Genomic DNA, 20,512 nt, shown 5'->3' with positions numbered 1-20,512 from the left:
GAGAGAAGGAAGAGTTATTTCCTTATTGAATGTCTAGAAATTGGAAGGCTCATTAAACCCTCAATTAAAAAGTTCATTGATACATTCTGATATGGGGCATAAAGGAAATGGAGATTCTCCTGCGCTTCCTGTGGGACAAGGTCGCACAACAACTTTTATGTCACTCATTGTTTTTATAATGAAAAATCTTGTATGATTTCAGGACTATAGGAGGTTCTGAAAAAATTGGAGGCCAAGCTGGTCTTCTGTAAAGTTTGATTGGTGGACATGTGTTCTGACTCTGTGTCTTAAGCCCTGTACACACGGGCCAGAATCTCGTCAGGAAAAAAACGTTGTTTTTCCTGACGAGCTTCTTGGCAAGAATCTCTTGCCGCCCGAGTATACAGAGACACACCATTCAAAAGAACCGCGGTACTTTTGAATGGCAAAAATGCGGTGACGTCATTGCGTACAACGAGCATGCACTTGTCACATTCAATGCCGTCCTCGCCATCTTGCTGCACCCTACCTAAGCCTAGGAAGCTACCGCGAATGCGTCAAAGTCATTTCGAGCATGCGCAGGTTTCCACGGCGACAGGTAAGTATACACACTCTCGGGTTTCTCGGCAGGAAAACACTGCCGAGAATCACGACGAGAAAATAGAGAGCAGGTTCTCTATTTTTCTCATCTAGATTGTAGGCAGTTTTCTTGACGAGAAACCTGAAAGCCTCGTACACACGCACGGTATACTCGGCAAGAAAGCTCTGCCAGCAGTTTTCTTGCTGTTTCTTGCCGAGTAAACCGAGCGTGTGTACGAGGCTTTAAAGTATAACAAATGGCAAAACATTTTCTTTTAGTTTTTTGGATAGAATGGAGAGGGATTAGAACGCATGTCAGGTTTGTATTACTACAAAAATCAAATGGGGTGCTCTGGCCCAAGGAACCTGGTCAGAGTCCATACAATATACATACAAAATCATACTTGGGGGCAGGGCTGTCTTTAATGTTGATTGGACCCTGGGCAAAAAAAATTTGGCCCCCCCCCCATGCAAATTTGCTCTTTACCTGCTCTGAGACATACAATAAGTATCAGCTAGACTTAAAATCAGTTTACTGTATCAGATCAGGCAGTGATTGTGATTGGTTGCCAGATCATTACCACTTAATGACTTGTTGCTTGAGGTTACAGCACACATTACGGCTCACTGATTAGTTGCTAGAGGTTACAGCACATGATCTCTTCTTGTTGATTGGTTGCTAGAGATTAATGTACAGTAATACTGCTCACTGATTGGTTGCTCGAGGTATAAAAAGAGGAAAGGAGGGCGCACCGACCTTGTGCTTTACTAATGGTAAGATTTATTAAAAAACTGTAACAGCAGTAATCATATTCACAAGCGAGCGTGTATAAAGCGATTCACCGCTTTGGCTCTGAGGAAGAGGGTACGCCCTTGAAATGCGTTAGCGGTTTGTGATGCCATCAGGACCCCTCTAATATCCAGGTTGCAGGTGTCCAGAGACACAGCCTTATCTGCTGGTGGACTGATAAGCTTTTTTATACATTCTCGCTTGTGAGTGTGATTTAAATCTTTCCGTTGGTAATGCACAAGGTCGGTGCGCCCTCCTTTCCTCTTTTTATGTTTCAGTTTTAAGGATACCCATTGTTCTGGGGAGGGCAGCAAGACCGCAGGCATTGTTTTATCCAGAGGGTTGGCTGCATCACTTACTTATAGACTAAGCCTCCAAGCGCAGGAGATTGTTTCTGTGTGGTTGCTCGAAGTTACAGCACATCATCTCTTCACTGCAAAGGCCGCCAGAAATCATATTACACTAGCACTGCATATGTTCCTGTGAGATACTCTGCAAGATACTTTAAGGAAAGGTTCCTGTTTGTGCTTATAGGGAGAGAAATATATAGGAGTCAGTCCTGCTTCAGAAATCAAATTACACCAGCACTGCATATGTTCCTGTGAGATACTCTGCATTAGATACTTTAGGGAAAGGTTCCTGTTTGTGCTTATAGGGAGAGAAATATATAGAAGTCAGTCCTGCTTCAGAAATCAAATTACACCAGCACTGCATATGTTCCTGTGAGATACTCTGCATTAGATACTTTAGGGAAAGGTTCCTGTTTGTGCTTATAGGGAGAGAAATATACAGGAGTCAGTCCTGCTTCAGAAATCATATTACACCAGCACTGCATATGTTCCTGTGGGATACTCTGCATTAGATACTTTAGGGAAAGGTTCCTGTTTGTGCTTATAGGGAGAGAAATATATAGGAGTCAGTCCTGCTTCAGAAATCATATTACACCAGCACTGCATATGTTCCTGTGAGATACTCTGCATTAGATACTTTAGGGAAAGGTTCCTGATTTTGCTTATAGGGAGAGAAATATATAGGAGTCAGTCCTGCTTCATACATCATATTACACCAGATAAACACTGCTAGTGTTCTTTTATTGTGCTATTCAAAAAACACCCATTTAGGGCAAAAATATATATTTTGCAGTTTTTTCCTCCAGTGTTTGCAGTGTTTCCTCCATATCTGTACGTGTGAAATAAACACTGTAGATACTGTTCTATTGTGCTATTCAAAAAACGCCCATTTAGGGCAAAAAAATATATTTGCAGTGTTTCCTCCAGTGTTTGCAGTGTTTCCTCCATATCTGTACGTGTGAGATAAACACTTTAGCTAGTGTTCTTCTATTGTGCTATTCAAAAAACACCAATTTAGGGCAAAAAAATATATTTTGCAGGGTTTCCTCCAGTGTTTGCAGTGTATCCTGCATATCTGTATGTGTGAGATACACACTTTAAACACAGTTTTTCTATTGTGCTATTCAACAAAATTTTTTATTTAGGGCAAATAGGTCCTCCTAGGTCAAGATTTATTTTTTTATGTTTTTTTAAGTTATTTCCCTATCCACATTTATTTGCAGAGTACTTGCCATGCTCTTACCAACATTTTGCTGCCATTTGCAGCCCTCTAGCCCTTTCCATTACTTTTTTAGAGACATTTTAGCAGTCAAAGGTTTGGGTCCCCATTGACTTCAATGGGGTTCGGTTTCAAGGTCAAGTTTGGGTCCCGAACCCGGACTTTTTTCCGAAGTTCGGCCGAACCCGTCGAACCCGAACATCCAGGTGTCCGCTCAACTCTACTTGCCACCCATAGCCTGCCGCCAGATGCAGTGCTGCTGTCACTCCCTCTGCAAGAGCCACATGCATAGAAGGAAAGGAGTGGCGTCACTATCTGGAGAGTGAAGATCACACCAGTCCCTGCTGCTGGGTGCCGGAGAAGGAGGAGGTGCCGAGGTGGGTGGGGACAGCAGTGCTGCACTAGGCACAGGTCTCACTGTCTGAGAGTAAATTGTCACTGGTTGCAAAATGCCAGGCAGCGCTGGCCCTAGCAACCAGTTCCAGAAATTTAGTTATTTGTTAGTAGGGGGTGGCTGTGTCCTCTATTTCATTCCGGGACATTGTATTGTCCCAGAATGAAGGTGCCCGGGATCCAGGACAGACATGGCAATTGTGGGACAGTCCCGGGCAATCCAGACACGTGGGCACCCTAGCTGGGTGCCACAATCTGTGGAGGTGTGCCTACGTGTGCCCGCACATAGGCTCCAATGCTCATCTGCGTACACGTTATAGCTTAGGCTTCTATGCTCACGATCCTGCAAATGTGTATAAGAATGAGCACCTGCTGCATGGAAATGAGCATCTGCTGTACGAGATCCCTGACACCCTCTCTATTTGTCCTGTTTACCATTATCACCAAAAGTGAAACTAAATTGTAAAAAGAAATCCCAAATGTTAAAGTGATTGTAAAGTCTCCTTTTTAAAAAAAATAATAATAATAAACATGTTATATTTACCTACTCTGTGCAGTTGGTTTTGCACAGAGCAACCCAGATCCTCCTCTTCTCTGGTCCCTCTTTGCTGCTCCTGGCCCCTCCCTCCTGACCTGAGCTGAGTCAGAGCTCCGTGTATTCATTCAGACACTCAGCCCTGACCCCTCCCCCTCTCTCCCCTGATTGACTTTAATAGACAGCCGCGGGAGCCAATGGCACCGCTGATGTGTCTCAGCCAATCAGAAGAAGTCTCGCGAACGGCTTAGACATTCGTGGACATTGCAAGAGAGAGAAGGGACTTAGGTAAATAATTAGAGGGTGCTGGAGAGGCTGTTACACAAAGAAGGTTTTGGACAACTGGACCCCAGGCTCCTGCCTAAGTTGCCTTATGTATAATTTGGCTCTGCTTGAATTTGCTTGCTTGTCCTCCATGGGTCATTTGGTCTTAACCTTCTGCTAAGTTTGTATACATCCAAAACAGCCCCAACATCCCACTTAGTTCATTTTCACTCTACTTGACTGTTTTGTGATGCCCTCTGTCATGAAGTTGACTTCATCTCCACCTTACAATTTACTACTCCACCTGGTCCTGTGTCTGATTATCATTAGGAGTTATCACACAGCCCATTCCAACCCTCCTAGTAGAGTAGGGGGAAGGGGGGGATCCAGGCACTCCTTAGATTTTGAAAAACATAATATTAAAAACAAACACCAATAATAAAATAAAACACAAAATGCATTAATAAAGTGCATAATCATATCCACAAATTGCAAAATTCATAAAGTGCATATTTTAAATGCATAATTGCAAAGCCCATTAGTAAAAGTACTACGTTCCCGAGCCTTACCAAGGGTTTCCGAGTTCATGCCGAGCTGTCCCCGAGTATTTCCAAAGCTCTCTGGCGCCCCCACCTCTGGCCACATGCGGTATTGCATGCCATAGAAGTCCATGTGGAACAAATTATTTTAGTTTCTATTGACTTCTATGGGGAAACTCGCTTTGATATGCGAGTGCTTTGGTTTACGAGCATTCCCCTGGAACGGATCATGCTTGTAATCCAAGGTTCCACTTTAGTTTTTGTCCTATGCCGCGTACAGACGATCGGACATTCAGACAACAAAACCGTGGATTATTTTCCGACGGATGTTGGCTCAAACTTGTCTTGCATACGCACGGTCACACAAATATTGTCAGAAATTCCGAATGCCAAGAACGCGGTCACATACAACACATACGACGGCACTATTATAGAGAAGTTCAATACCAGTCGTGTTAGTAGAAGTTTGGTGAGAGATGATTTGCGCTTTTCAGCCTTGTGTTTTTCAGTCTGTTACAGCGTGACGAATGTGCTATCTCCATTACTAACGCTATTTTTACCAGTCCGAGTGCTTCCATCTCATACTTGATTTAGACCATGCATGGAATTTACGGATTTTGAACTAGCTCTCAAATTTTTGTTGTCGGAAATTCCGACAGAAAATGTCTAATGGAGCCTACACACGGTCGGAATTTCCGACAACAAGCTCCCATCGAACATTTGTTGCCGGAAATTCCGAGCATGTGTACGCGGCATTAGTTTTAGGACTAAAACTGCATTTTCGTTTTAGTCCCATTTTAGTCTTCTGCAATTGTTTTAGTTTCAGTCGTATTTAGTCATCTAAAATCTCCAGTACATTTAAGTCGACAAAAATCATTTTAGTCTTCATTTTATTCTAATGGGTGTAGTTAAATTGTAATGCCTTATTTAAGCTTTTATTTACAATTTCCAAACTCATTATATACTGCTGGAGTGAAAAATCAAATACCAGTATGTTATTATTTATGTTTTTGAGGTGTGAACGTGCACTACAGACCAGTGGTAATTTTGACATCAAATTTCAACTTAGTTTTAATCTTTTGACTAAAATGGCATTTTAGTTTTAGTCCCATTTTAATCAAGACAAGCTTACAGGAAAATCGCGTACACACGATTGGAAATTCCGTCTAGAAAACCGTGGATTTTTTTCAGAAGGAATTTTCGCTCAAACTTGTCTTACATATACACGGTCACACCAAATTCTGACCGTCAAGAATGTCAACACTACAACGAGCCGAGAAAAATGAAGTTCATTGATTCCAAGCATACGTAGGATTGATTCCGAGGATGCATGTTTTTTTGCGCGTCAGAATTGCATACAGACGATCGGAATTTCCGACAAGAACTTTTCCCGTCGGAAAATTTGAGAACCAGCTCTTAAATTTTCCTTGGCGGAAATTCCGACAGAAAAATTCCGATGGAGCCTACACACGGTCGGAATTTCTAACCAAAAGCTCACATCTGACTTTACCTGTCGGAATTTGCGATTGTGTGTGTACGCGTCATTAGTCGACTAAAATTGTATTAGGTTAGTCAGCTAAAATGTTTTAGTCGGTTTTGGTCAACAAAATTAACACTGCCTACGAACACCCATATGGTGATAAACTTGACTGCTATTTTTGACCAGTTAAATTAAGATGGTCAGTCAAAGCAGTGGTTAATATACTCCTTTGGCCACACAGGTGCCCCAAGGAGGTTGGATATGCATTACTCTTCTTCTACATAACCTGCATGCAGCAAAGAAGAGGGGAGACAAAAGCTCTTTGTGCAGACATCTATTATTTAAAAAAATTGATTAACACCACTAAAGTATACACTTTATACCATCTGATGCTTTATATGCAGCACTGGAGAACATTCGCCCAGCCTTGTATCATTGGTCACATACACGTCTTAGCGTCACGGGATCTCAGCTCCTTCCAACACATTTTGTTCAAAGGTCTTCAAAGCAGCATTTTTCGTGTATAACTTACTACTTGGATTTTGATCCTTATTGTGGTTCCACACTTGCTATCAGTTTTGCTATCTCTTTTGCCACTCTTGTTTGGTTCCAATACCATATATCTTTTAGGTACAGCCAGGGGCATTGCTAGGTGGCAGAAAGATCAGGGGCTTCAGCCTGAAGTCCAAGAACCGGGGGAGGGGGCGTGTTGTTGTTTTTTATGGCGCTTGCCAGTGCCCATCAATGCTGACCACTAAACACACCTACCTGACACTGACCATTACACCGCACTCACCCACTTTCGGCGGCACTCGCCCACTTTTGGCTGCTATGGCTCTCGGACACTTTCGGCCACACTCGCCACTTTCGGCCGCAGCCGCACTTGGCCACTTTGGCCACACTTGCGATCAGATCGGTCCTGGCGCTCAGGGGGTAACAATGCAATGCAGCATTCCATAGATTCTAGGCTATTCTGGGTCACATTCTGGGCTTCAGCCCCCCTAGCCACCCCCTCCCGACGCCCCTGGGTACAGCTCTCTTGCTGGGCTGATGATTTCTATGAGTAGGTTAACAGAGCACCTTCTCTATAAAGTTATAAGTTGACTTTATTAATGATAACATGGTAACTGTGCAGGGAAAAAGAAACCTGTGACATTATTTCACCACAATGAAGCTGTAACTTTCTCTTAGCTAGGGCTTTACTTTCACTCCCTCTAAGAGGCTCAGAACGGCGAATGATAGCTTTTCCTGTAAGCTTGTCTCAACAATGGACTTAACGAGCGGCACAACAGCCCAGTAAGCTTTGGACTAAAGCTTTTGAAGATGTAACAGCGTAAATAAATAACATTTATCCTAAGCCAACCCAGCCAGGATAGTGGACCATCTGTAAGACTGGAAGTTCATAAGCCTCACAGCAGGCAGGGAGACTGCTCAAATGACTTGAATAGTTTCTCAAATACTAATCATGACTTCTGCTGTTTTGCTGCGGGAAAAAGGCTGCGTCGCATCTCTTTTTCATGAAATTCGAAGAGGAATTTGTGACTCCAGGCTGTATCGCTGATATCCTACCATGTCTAGGAAACAGCTATGTTGACTTTCTGCTACATTACCTTGGACAAAGATGCAGAAAATTGAAGTTTACAATCCACTTTGAGGATAATTTGCTGTCAAAGATGAGACATGGGCTCAAATGACTCAGGGTTTGTGGCTAAACTGCAAGTTGTACCTTTATTGTAGGACAATTCCAGCAAATATACACTGTTTTTATAGCATATTAAAGTGTCAGAGATACTGTTTTGGATTATATATGTTGGTAAATTAAGCTTGTGCAATATGACTTCCATTTACAAAGTTTGGATCTGATGTCCATAAGCGATTGTCTACACTTTATTTGGTAGTTCTGAGGTTTTTTACCAAATTTGCCATGGCATTTTTGACCATTTTAGTACAAATAAACAATCTTTATGTTGACACTGCTTGATTTAAATTTTACATTAATGTATATATTTTGTGATATGTGTACAATATTTATGGTCTGTTGAAGTCTATAAGACTTATTGTTTTAGCAATAGATATGAACTTTACCAGAACTAGCAGTCCAAACAATAACATTAAAGGGGTTGTAAAGGTTAGTTTTTTATTTTCTAAATACCGTATTTATCGGCGTATATGCGCACTTTTTTGCCCTTAAAATCAGGGCAAAATCGTGGGTGCGCGATATACGCCGATACCCACTTCCCGCACTATATTTGAACCACTCCGCCGACATATACCGAGCGCAGTACAGGGCAGGCTCGGCTCCGCTCGCGGTCACGTCCTGTGCGTCCTGTACGTCCTTTACGCGAGAGGAGCCGAGCCTGCCCGAGTATACCCGAGTGTACTGCGCTCGGTATATGTCGGCGGAGTGGTTCAAACACAATGCGGGAAGCGGGGATCGGCTGAAAAACACAGCGGGGAGGACACCACGATGGCCGCAGAAAGACGCCGGACCGGACAAGGCCGCCGATGGACGCGATGGACGCCGGGCAGGACACCGACGAGGGGCACCAAAACTGTAAGTATTTTTTTTTCCCAGGAATTTTCCTTCTAGGTTGGGGGTGCGCGCTATACGCCGGGGCGCGTTATATGAAGATAAATACGGTAGGTTACTTTAAGCTAGTGCATTGTTGGTTCACTTACCTTTTCCTTCAATTCCCCTTCTAAATGTTTTTTTCTTTGTCTGAATTTCTCACTTCCTGTTTCTCCTCAGTAAGGTGTTCAGTAAGCTGTTCTAAATGACTTTCCACCACTCGGATGATGGTGGAAAGCTTACTAAGGAGAAACAGGAAGTGAGAAATTCAAATAAAGAAAAAAAACATTTAGAAGGTAAATCGAAGGAAAAGGTAAGTGAACCAACTATGCACTAGCTTAAAGGAACCTATTTAGACAATAAAAGACGAAGCTTTACAACCCCTTTAACAATGCCCATACTCCTACTATTAGATCCTGTCCCTTACGTATCAATGTGAAAAGCTTTTACAGTACATACTGTATTCAGTGCTGGGTTATTCCCTTAAACTGGCCTTACCGTGTTGGCCAATTGACCCAATCTTACCAAATGGGCTCTTTTATGCTTATAGAAAGTTTTTTTTACAGTATTCATGAGTCTATGCAACAATGTTATAATAAATGGGATGATTGGTCTTTGTACCGAGCAAGTCTGCATTTAGAAATTCCTCATATCCTTGTTATATACGTACTTAAAGTAGAACTCACACATATTGAGAATTAGAGAATAAAACATTTAATTTATTAATACAAATTTTCATAAAAAGGTGTACACAAAATACATGCATTAAGACATTGACTGTTCTCCATACCATATATGATGTACAGTGTCTTCTGTCACCCAGCGTGTTTCAGAGATAACACATCTCCTTCATCAGGGGTTGAGACAGGATATGTTTTTTTCAAAGTGCCACTAAAAGTTCCATTTAGGGGAAAAAAAAGTCTTGTTTAGTAACATTTCAAGGATGGATCACTTAAAAAACAGAATATAACCAGCATTACTTTTCTTCTAAAGTAGAACTAAAGGCACACCTGTTTTCATTTTGAAATCAAGAAGTGAAAGGAAATCCATACAAAGTGAGGGAATACCTGATTGTCACCAATAGAAGATTTTTCCTTCATTCCTGCGCTTGTGACAACACACAATTTGCGATTTTATTTTATTTTTACTATAAATATAATATATAATGTGATCATGTTAAACAGGACAAATAGAAAGTATAAATATCTCTAATGGGGCACAGACAGCAATAAAACCTGACAGGAGTTTGAATCCCTCTCCACTATATCTAAAACAAAAAAAAAAACAGTGGAGCCTCGGATTACGAGCATAATCTGTTCCAGGAGAATGTTCGTAATCCAAAGTACTCACATATCAAAGAGAGTTTCCCCATTGAAGTCAATGGAAACGAAAATAATTTGTTCCGCATTGACTTCAATGGCATGCAATACCGCATGTGGCCAGAGGGGGGGGGGGGCGGAGAGCCTTGGAAACAGCCGGAAAGGCCCGAGGATACCTCGGCTCACCTTGGCAAACCTCAGAAAGACTAAAGTGATTGTAAATTCTTTTTTTTTTTTTCTTCTTCTTCTTTTAAACAACAAACATGCTACACTTACCTGCTTTGTGCAATGTTGTTGCACAGAGCAACCCCAATCCTCCTTTTCTTGGGTCCCCTGCCATCGCTCCAGGCTTCTCCACAGAGTGCCCCTATTTAATGCCACTCATAAGACACATAGTGCATTTCTCAGCCCTGCCACCCCTCCATCTTCACTGGCTGTGGCTGACAGCAGCAGGAACCAATGGCAATGTTGTCTTTGAACCAATGAGGAGGGAGAGAGCCGAGAAAGGCTTGGCTCTCGTGCACATCACTGGATTGAGATCGGGCTCACGTAAGTATTTAGTGGGGGCTGTGGGGGCAGTTGCAGGTTTTTAAAACCACACATGTCAAAGCAAGATTTTATTTGGTATACTTGGTATACTTGGATGATCTATAGCTGAGATATATGCATTATATGAACAGATGTACTATTGTAATACTATGCTTTGTTTCATTTGTACAACTATTGCACAAATAAAAACCAATAAACATCATAAAAAAGAAAAAAAGAAGAAGAAAAGTTTAAGGGATACTCCGGACCAGAAAGAAGGTTTTGTTAGGCCATTTAAGTCAAAGTAAATTTTTTTGGTGTAGGGGCGCACTGAGTAACAAGACTAAGCAGAATATTGGGCCAGATCCACAGAGAGAGTACGCCGGCTTTCAAATTTCCCGCGTCGTATCTTTAGTTTGAATCCTCAAACCAAGATACAACGGCATCTGGGTTAGATCCGACAGGCGTACGGCTTCGTACGCCTTCGGATCTTAGGTGCAATACTTCGGCGTCCGCTGGGTGGAGTTCTTCATCGTTTTCCGTGTCGGGTATGCAAATTAGCTTTTTCCGACGATCCACGAACGTACGCACGGCCGTCTCATTCTCTTACACCGTCTCTAGTATGCTTTTTCCGGCGTATAGTTAAAGCTGGTATTTTGCGGCGTATAGTTAGACTTGCCATGTTAAGTATGGCCGTCGTTCCCGCGTTGAAATTTGAATTTTATTTTTTTTGCGTAAGTCGTCCGTAAATCGGGATGGACATAATTCACGTCTAAGTTAAAAAAAATGACGTAGTTGCGACGTCATTTAGCGCAATGCACGGCGGGAAATTTAGAAACGGAGCATGCGCAGTTCATTCGGCGCGGGGACACGCTTCATTTAAATGAAACACGCCCCCTAATTACCGATTTGAATTCCGCCGCCAGAGATACACTACGCCGCCGTAACTTACAGCGCAAAATCTTTAAGGACTCGAAATTACGCCAGGTAAGGTACGGCGGCGTAGCGTATCTCTGATACGCTGCGCGGGTGCAGATCTCTGTGGATCTGCCCCATAGTCTTTATTGGAGGTGAAGGGATTTGGAAAATTAGGAGTCTTCAGTGCACTTAAGGCAGCACTCAAAAGCGACAGCAAATTCTAGAAACAAAAATAAACAGAAAAGAGGCGCCTCTAAGTGCAATATTAAAAAAACTTTTAATATCTCAAAAGGGATTAAGAACCCTTACAGGATGGATGATGAGAGGAATGCATCATATGTATAATGAGGTTGATCCGACATCATGTCAAGTCACTATGCAGCAGATAATGTCCCAGGAGGGCCAACAGGAAGATGCCACAGCTCTGGAGGCACCAATGGAGCCGCCGCTCTGTCAGAATCAGCGTTGGACTTGAATACTGGAAGCGACATCAGCGGAGGGGGACCTACAACCAGCATGGACCACAAACAGGAAGTGAGGTCATCAAAAAGGGACACATTTTGGAACTTATTATTGGTTCCTTCTTCAAGCCTATCAGTTTAAGTCAAAGTAATTAAAGAAAGCCATAAGGAGAAATAAACTAAATTATCTACAGTAGATGAAAATCGAATTTTCCAAGTATGTTGGCTGCATTCCTTGTATGTATCTCAAGGTTACATTTTCAATTTTGGCTTGAGGGTTTTTTAAATAAGAGAAATTATTTAAAGTTGAAAAATAAAAATGCAATAAGGGTAGCAGCACGTATAAACCGTTGTTATGTATGTTTTTGTGTGTGTGTGTTTTTAATAGCTACTGTTTCCTTTTCATTAGCAAACTTGGCTTAGCTCCAGTTGTGGTTTGGAGCCTAGTCTTACTATATTTTCCCAAGTTTAATTTAAAATGATTAATGCTGTGCTAGGAAGCCCTGGAGCCCTCCTACAGGAGGATATTCACGAGGAGCCCCGCAATACAAAGTACTTATCTCTGGAAATAAATCAAAGTGCATATTTTGATATGAAATAATCTTTGAAATTAAATTTTTACGTTAATTTTGTGCTGTTATGCTGCATACACATTTCCGACAACAAATGTCCGATGTGAGCTTTTGATTGGATATTCCGACCGTGTGTAGGCTCCATCGGACATTTGCTGTCGGAATTTCCGACAACAAATGTTTGAGAGCAGGTTCTCAATTTTTCCGACAAGAAAAGTTATTGTCGGAAATTCCGAGTGTGTATCCAATTCCGACGCACAAAAATCCTACGCATGCTCGGAATCAATTTGACGCATGCTCGGAATCATTGTACTTAATTTTTCTAGGCTCGTCGTAGTGTTGTACGTCACTGCGTTCTTGACGATCGGAATTTCCAAGCAACATTTGTGCGCCCATGTGTATGCAAGACAAGTTTGAACCAACATCCGTCGGAAAAAAAAACCCAACGGTTTTGTTGTCATAAATTTTGATCCTGTATACGCGGCATATTTCTCATATCAGGTTTACCGTATGTTTTACTGTATGTTTTGAAAACAAAATCTGTTTCTGGTAATCTAAGAGGACTTACTAACAGTAATGCACTGCATGGGTATGATGGAGGTCTAAATGTTAATTTGACTGGAATAAATATTTGACCTCAATTACTCCTAATTTAGACATATAGGGCCATATTCTCAGTGAAGTTACGATGGAGTAAGTCAGATACTCCATCGTAACTCCCTTTTTTGGCCAGTGTATCTATGCTCCTGATTCTCAGAATCATTTTTGCATAGATACACTTAAGATCTGCCATCTGTAAGTCACTTACACTGGCGGATCTTAAATGCAATGACGCCGGCCGGCGCTAGATGGCATTTACGTGAAGGAGTCATTTGCATATGCAAATGATCCTTCTACGCCGATTCCCGAACGAGTTTGCGTCGCGTAACCGTCGCTAACGTCGTTTGCGTAAGCGGAAATTTAGTCCTGCTATATGGAGGATTAAATTTCCGCAAGTCTCGCGTAGGCCATGTTACGGATGGCGTCGGGTCCCCGTCGTGTTTTTTCGTCGAGTACGTCGTTTACGTAAGTCGTTCTTGAATACGACTTTACGTCAATGATGCACACGTCGGCGTCATTGACGTTTTCCGCCGAGAACTGGAGCATGCGCACTGGGCTTTTTGCAGCCCGGCGCATGCCCAGTTCTTTCGCATCGGGGGCGCGCTTCATTTGAATAGAAGACGCCCCCTTGGAGATCCGCCAGGCTACGCCGGGACACTTACACTCCGCTGTCCCAACTTATGGAGCAAGTGTTTGGGGAATACAACACCTGCTCCAGTAAGTTGGGACAGCGGAGTGTAAGTGCCCTAAGCGCAGCAGGCGGATATTTTTCGAGAATATGGCCCACAATAAATAATAAATTTCGCCCATGTTGATGTGGAAAAGGGTTTACTTCCCTACAACCCTGGCCCGATGGTTGTGAGCGGGGCGGACTTTCCATTCGGGCACTCGGGCATTGCCCGAGGACCCCATGCCACTAGGGGGCCCCATCAGGGTTGCCAGCCTCAGTAAAACCAGGGACAGTATGTAAAAAGCTTTTTTTTTTTTTAAATCCCAAGATTATAGCTGCCCCGCCTCTCCGGTACCTTTTCAGTGTGTGTGTGTGTATTCTGTGTGTATGTATACTGTTAGGTAGATTCAGAAAGAGTTAGGCCGGCTTATCAGTAGATAAGCCGACTTAACCCAGAATCTACGCCGACTTATGTTTAAGTGTATTCTCAAACAGAGATACGCTTAAACATATCTAAGATAGGACGGCTTGCGCTGTCTATTAGGTTGCAATATTGAGGCTGGCCGCTAGGTGGCGCTTCCATTGCGGTCGGCGTAGAATATGAAAATTAGTAGATACGCCGATTCACGAACGTACGCCCGGCCGACGCAGTACATTTACGCCGTTTACATAAGAGTTAAGTTAGAGCTAGGCCCTAGTTGGCCTAGCCAATGTTAAGTATGGCCGCCGTTCCCGCGTCGAAATTCGAAATTTTTACGTCGTTTGCGTAAGTTGTCCGTGAATCGGGATTTACGTCGTTTACACCCACGTCGAAATCAATAGGCCCGTGCGGCGTACTTAACAGCAATGCACACTGGGAAATGTAGGCGCCCGGCGCATGTGCAGTTAAAAAAAAACGTCAAAAACGTAAGGTCAAGCCCCATTAACATAAAACACGCCCCCTTAGACAGATTTGAATTAGGCGCCCTTACGCCCGCCCGCTTTAGGCTACGCCGCCGTAACTTAGCAGGCAAGTACTTTGAGAATCAAGTACTTGCCTAGCTAACTTACGGCGGCGTAGCCTAAACACGCTAAGCTACGCCGCCGCAAGTTTACACCAATCTATGTGAATCTACCTATGTGTGTGTATATTGTGTGTCTGTGTGTGTATACTGTGTATGTATACTGTATGTGTGTGTGTGTATACTGTGTGGCCCCATAATCTAAGCACGTACAATTTTGGTCACCCTCACAGGTTATCCTCATCAGAAGTTATCACCCACCTTGTGATCACATGTTGTTCCTATCCAGGAACTGTCAGCGCTCTCCTCCTTTTTTTGATTTTACCCCATAATCTATTGCCTGGGGTCCCCTATAATCTCCTATTGCCCGGGGCCCCATAATCTCCTATTGCCCGGGGGCCCATAATCTCCTATTGCCCGGGGGCCCCATAATCTCCTATTGCCGGGGGCCCCATAATCTCCTATTGTCCTGGGGCCCCATGAGTTGTCAGTCCGCCCCTGGTTGTGAGGGTGCAGATGATGGAGGGGGGGCATGACTTATCGGAATCTGGAAGCCCTATTAGACCTCGTTCACATGGGCACACCGGTGTTATGTGCATCTCCGTGCAGGCAGTACTATTCACGTGTACTGGAACGCAGTGGCAGCATGGACACAGCTGCTACTCCCAATTTTGTTTGCAGAGCGAACGATCTGGGTTTTTCACAGCATAACAACAATCCATAAATCCCGGTCATACTGTATGCGAATTTAGCAGTACGATTCAGCGTCAGGTCATTATTAATAATTCCATTTGACACATCAGAAGAATCAGCACCATGTCAGGCTGACATTGAGTATTTACAATAATCCCATACATGAAACACAGTCCTTGTACCTGTCCATCTCGTTTTTCTTCTGGCCACCTCGCAGACCCCCATCTCTGAAGGGAGGGCTTAATAAGGGTTTAAGCATATGTACATTCCAGATGGGATCTGGAAACAGATAGAGACTTGGAACGGGATACTGTTTCATGTTAAAAAAGCTGGCTGTGGCCTGGAGCTCACACCGCGCTCTTGGGTCATTCTAGGAGGATAATCCTCTTTGGAGACAATCTGCAACAGTGTGATTCCAGTTCAACACATTCTGCTTTCCTTCCATTTCCTGCTCATAAAAAAAACTGGAGCAGAGCAGATCCTGGAGGGAGAGCATGTTTGTACAAATGCTTCATGCTCATGAAACGCTGTGCGAGACTGCTGAACTGTCTCTGGCTGTTTATCTGCCCATCTTATATTTTCTTTTTCTGAACTATCCTTGGGCAGATTAAAAAATATATATGATGTAACGTAATGTATATGCTGCGATTATTTTCGAAAGAAATATGGTTTTGGCACCAGAATTAAAGTTTTGGTGGAGATAACCTTGAAATAATAAAATAAATGGATCCAGAATTTTAGGCTAAATTTGTACTTTACACCAGCATAACCACATTTGACCACAGAAGGTTTCCCCCCCCCCCCCCCCCACTTCATGACAAGGACGTTTTTTACATTAGTGCTTTCTTTTGGTCACCATTGCGTTTTTTATTTTTTGCGCTATAAACAAAAAAAGACTGACAATTTAAAAAAAAAAAACACAATATTTTTTTCTTTTCTGCTATAAACCACATCCAATAAAAAAGTAAAAAAATCAAATTTCTTCATAAGTTTAGCCCAATCTGTATTATGCTCCATTTTTGTGGTAAAAAAATCCTATTAAAGCGGGAGTTCACCCGAAAAAAATGTTAGAACCTTAGATTGATGCTCATTTTGTCAAGGGGAATCGGGTAGTTTTTTTAAAATCGAAGCAGTACTTAACGTTTTAGAGATAGATCTTCTCCGCCGCTTCTGGGTATGGTCTTCGGGACTGGGCGTTCCTAGTTGATTGACAGGCTTCCGACAGGCTTCCGACGGTCGCATACATCGCGTCACGAGTAGACGAAAGAAGCGGAACGTCGGTGCGGCTCTATACGGCGCCTGCGCACCGACGTTCAACTACTTTCGGAAAATCGTGACGCGATAGATGCGACCGTCGGAAGCCTGTCGGAAGACTGTCAATCAAATAGGAACGTCCATACCAGGAAGCGGCGGAGAAGATCGCTCTCTAAAACGGTAAGTACTGCTTCGATTTTAAAAAAACTACCCGATTCCCCTTGACAAAATGAGCATCAATCTAAAGTTAAAAATTGGTTTGCGCAAAAAAGTAAGCGTCTACAAACAATGGTAAATATACAGAATTTTTTTTATACTAGCAATGGCGGCGATCAGCAACATATTTCCCGGGACTGTGATATTGCAGCAGACAATCTGATACTAACTGAGACTTTTGACACTGTGGGAATCAGTGACACTAATACAGTGATCAGTGCCAAAAACATGCACTGTCACTGTACTAATGACACTGGCTGGGAAGGGGTTAAACATCCAGGGCAGTCAAAGGGTTAAATGCGTGTCTAGCCAGTGTTTTTTTGTACTATGTGTGTTTCTTTCACTAAAGGTTGTGGTGGATTGTCTTTCCCTGCTTCATCCGAATGCATTTTTGTCTGTATTTCAGGTATTTTCATTATCGTTTTAACAAACGATAATGAAAGCACAGAAAACTAAAACCGAAAGATCCGACATAAACAAATGCTTTTTTTTCATTTTCGTTGCGGTCGAATGTGCCTAACCTTAACTCTATTAGTCCAATATTATTCTACATAAAGAGAAATGATTCGACATATAGAGAAAAGATTTGACATAGAGAGAAAAGATTTGACATAGAGAGACACGAAGATTCGACGAAGTAGCTAAAAACATACGATCGCAGCAAGCGGACATTTATGGTGAAAGGCTCTGCCCATAGGCTATAGAAGAATTCTAATGTTGGTTGACTAGTAATAATAATTAATAAATACAATTATTATTAGTCATACAACATTAGAATTCTTCTATAGCTTGTAGGCGGAACATTCGATCAGAAATGTACGATTGTGGCATCGTACAGTTTCGTTGCTCCGTCAAATCTTTTTTTTTTTTTAAAGATTCTGTTGAATTTTTTTTTTTCTTTAATTGATTCCGTCAAATCTTCTTAGAACATTCATCAGACACCATAAGCCTTCAATGACAGATTCGACCTTAATTAATTTGGATTTTCAGACGAATGCATTTTTTTCACGAAAAACAAAATAAATAAAAATGAATTTCGGGAGTAACTAAATAAATTTATTTTTCGGACGAAAACGAAATTCCGAAACAAAATATTTCAGTGTGCACATGTCTATAAATTAGTTAAAAAAACAAATTTGTAACTAAAGCAATTGCACATTCATCCAGTTCAACCTGTGTGGATGTGTGTGGGCTCATATCCCATATCCCTGTATAATGTGCTTGCTAAGATGCCCATCTAAGAAGCTTTTTGAAGCTATTAATACTTCCTGCAGACACCACCGATTATGGAATCCGTACCACCTTGACAGTGAAAACCCCTCTAAATAACTTAAGGTTAAAAGATTTCTCCTCCAATCTCATTGAGTGACCCTGTGTCTTTTTGTACTCCCTGAAACTGAATAGTTTTCTCCCTATGCTGCACTCACCATTGAGATATTTGTATATAGTTATCATATCTCCTATCAAGTGTCTCTTCTCCAGGGAGAATGAGTTTAATGCTTGTAGTCTTTCCTCGTAACTGAGTTCCTCCAGTCCCCTTATTTGTTTGGTCGCCCTTCTCTGGACTCTCTCAAGCTCCAGCACATTCTTTCCAAGGACTGGTGATCAGAACTGAATGGAATACTCTAGATGTGGCCGAACAAGAGTTTAATAAAGTGGCAGGATTATTGTTTTATTTCTGGAATAAATATTATTTCTTATGCGTGCTAATAGTTTGCTAGCTTGTGATACCATAAATCCGGTACTACTTCTCAATTCAAACCAAAAGCTCTTCACTACAGGGCAAAGACGTGCCCTCACCTTAGATCATGGGCCCATAGATAAATATAGGTCAAATGCACCATTCCCTGAAGTCAGCGGTTGAGTAATGGGCTCAGAATATCTTCCACTAATCACTTCTCCACTCCTCTAACCCTATGTATACCACTTTGAGGGATCCATCCGCTCGTTCAGTCGCTAGATGTGCTCAAATTACAGTAGATAAAGGCCAGTATAGTGTAGTAACTCCAAATAAAATAGATTTATTTAAAGAAATTGCACTCACATACTGTATTCAAAGTCATTAAAAATGTGTATACAGGGCAAACATGGATACTACAGGTCACATATCCGCACCACTTTCGGTTTGCAGGATGACGTCACCCGTAGCAACAGGAACATGGAAAAGATCTCCCTTTTAACGGCTCTGCCATAAGAAAAGTGTTATGCTCTTTTGTTTCACTATGCCAGCAGGGAGATCAATGTGCCGGGGTCATATATATGTAGATACATACACATACATGTGTTTTTGAGCTTAAAGGGGTTGTAAAGGTAAAAAAAAAAAAAATCCCTAAATAGCTTCCTTTACCTTAGTGCAGTGCTCCTTCACTTACCTCATCCTACGATTTTGCTTTTAAATGTCCTTATTTCTTCTGAGAAATCCTCACTTCCTGTTCTTCTGTCTGTAACTCCACACAGTAATGCAAGGCTTTCTCCCTGGTGTGGAGAAAGCCTCTTGAGGGGGGAGGGGGCGAGCAGGAGTGTCAGGACGCTCTCTACTTTGCAGATAAAGGAGCTGTGTGTTAGTGGGCGTCCTGACACTCCTGCTCGCCCCCTCCACCCTCAAGAGGCTTTCTCCACACCAGGGAGAAAGCCTTGCATTACTTTGTGGAGTTAAAGACAGAAGAACAGGAAGTGAGGATTTCTCAGAAGAAATAAGAACATTTAAAAGCAAAATCGAAAGATGAGGTAAGTGAAGGAGGACTGCATTAAGGTAAGGGAAGCTATTTAGGGGGGGAAAAATGGTAACTTTACAACCCCTGTAAGGGTGCACACCCTAATGCAATAGGCTGCGCACACCAGCATAGTGTTTCCTGGTCCTGGGGATCCCCATTTAATGCAAAACGATGTACGTTTTCAACCTACTGAACCTACCATGAATTGTCGCGTACACAACTCTAGCTCTTACATAAGGGTTACATTTTTTCAACACAAATATATATTTTTCTTTATAAAACCATGTTATGGTATCTAAATATTATTTTTATGTTATATTATTCCCATGGAAACAGGAGACATTTGGAGGCATTGCAGATTTTAATCTCTCGTCTTCTTTCTCTGTTTTGCAATTTTTTTTTTCTGTTTATTGCTATGGCAGAAAGCAGCATGAAGAAGATTTTACAGAATGATAAAGAATGTCAGTGTAACAGACAATTTGTTGTTTGATAGAGAAGTGGAAAACCTTAGACAGGAGATTGGCTATGTGGGCAGAAGTGAAAGGGAATAGTCCTTACACTATGAGGATCACATGTTCAGCTTATTAGATTTGATATGAATAGCAGTGGTGCAATAGGAACTCTGTATACTGGGCTTCATCTATATACACCTACCAAGAGTAATAATCCTGGTACCAACAAAAGGTGCCAACCCTAGGTCCACCCTAGTGCTTGCAGTGAGGTAGTTGCACCTGCTGCCAGAGGAAGGATAGCAACAGGAGCTTGGATCGGCGCACGTCCTAGGATTAGGACGTGCAGCTCATAGCTCCAGGCAGGCAGGTAGGCTCCCAGCTTCCAGCCAGCACCCTGTGCTCAGAATTCTGGTATTC

The sequence above is a fragment of the Rana temporaria genome, chromosome 1 (genome assembly GCF_905171775.1).
Source record: "Rana temporaria chromosome 1, aRanTem1.1, whole genome shotgun sequence".
In the NCBI taxonomy this organism is placed as follows: Eukaryota; Metazoa; Chordata; class Amphibia; order Anura; family Ranidae; genus Rana; species Rana temporaria.
This window is presented reverse-complemented; position numbering follows the sequence as displayed.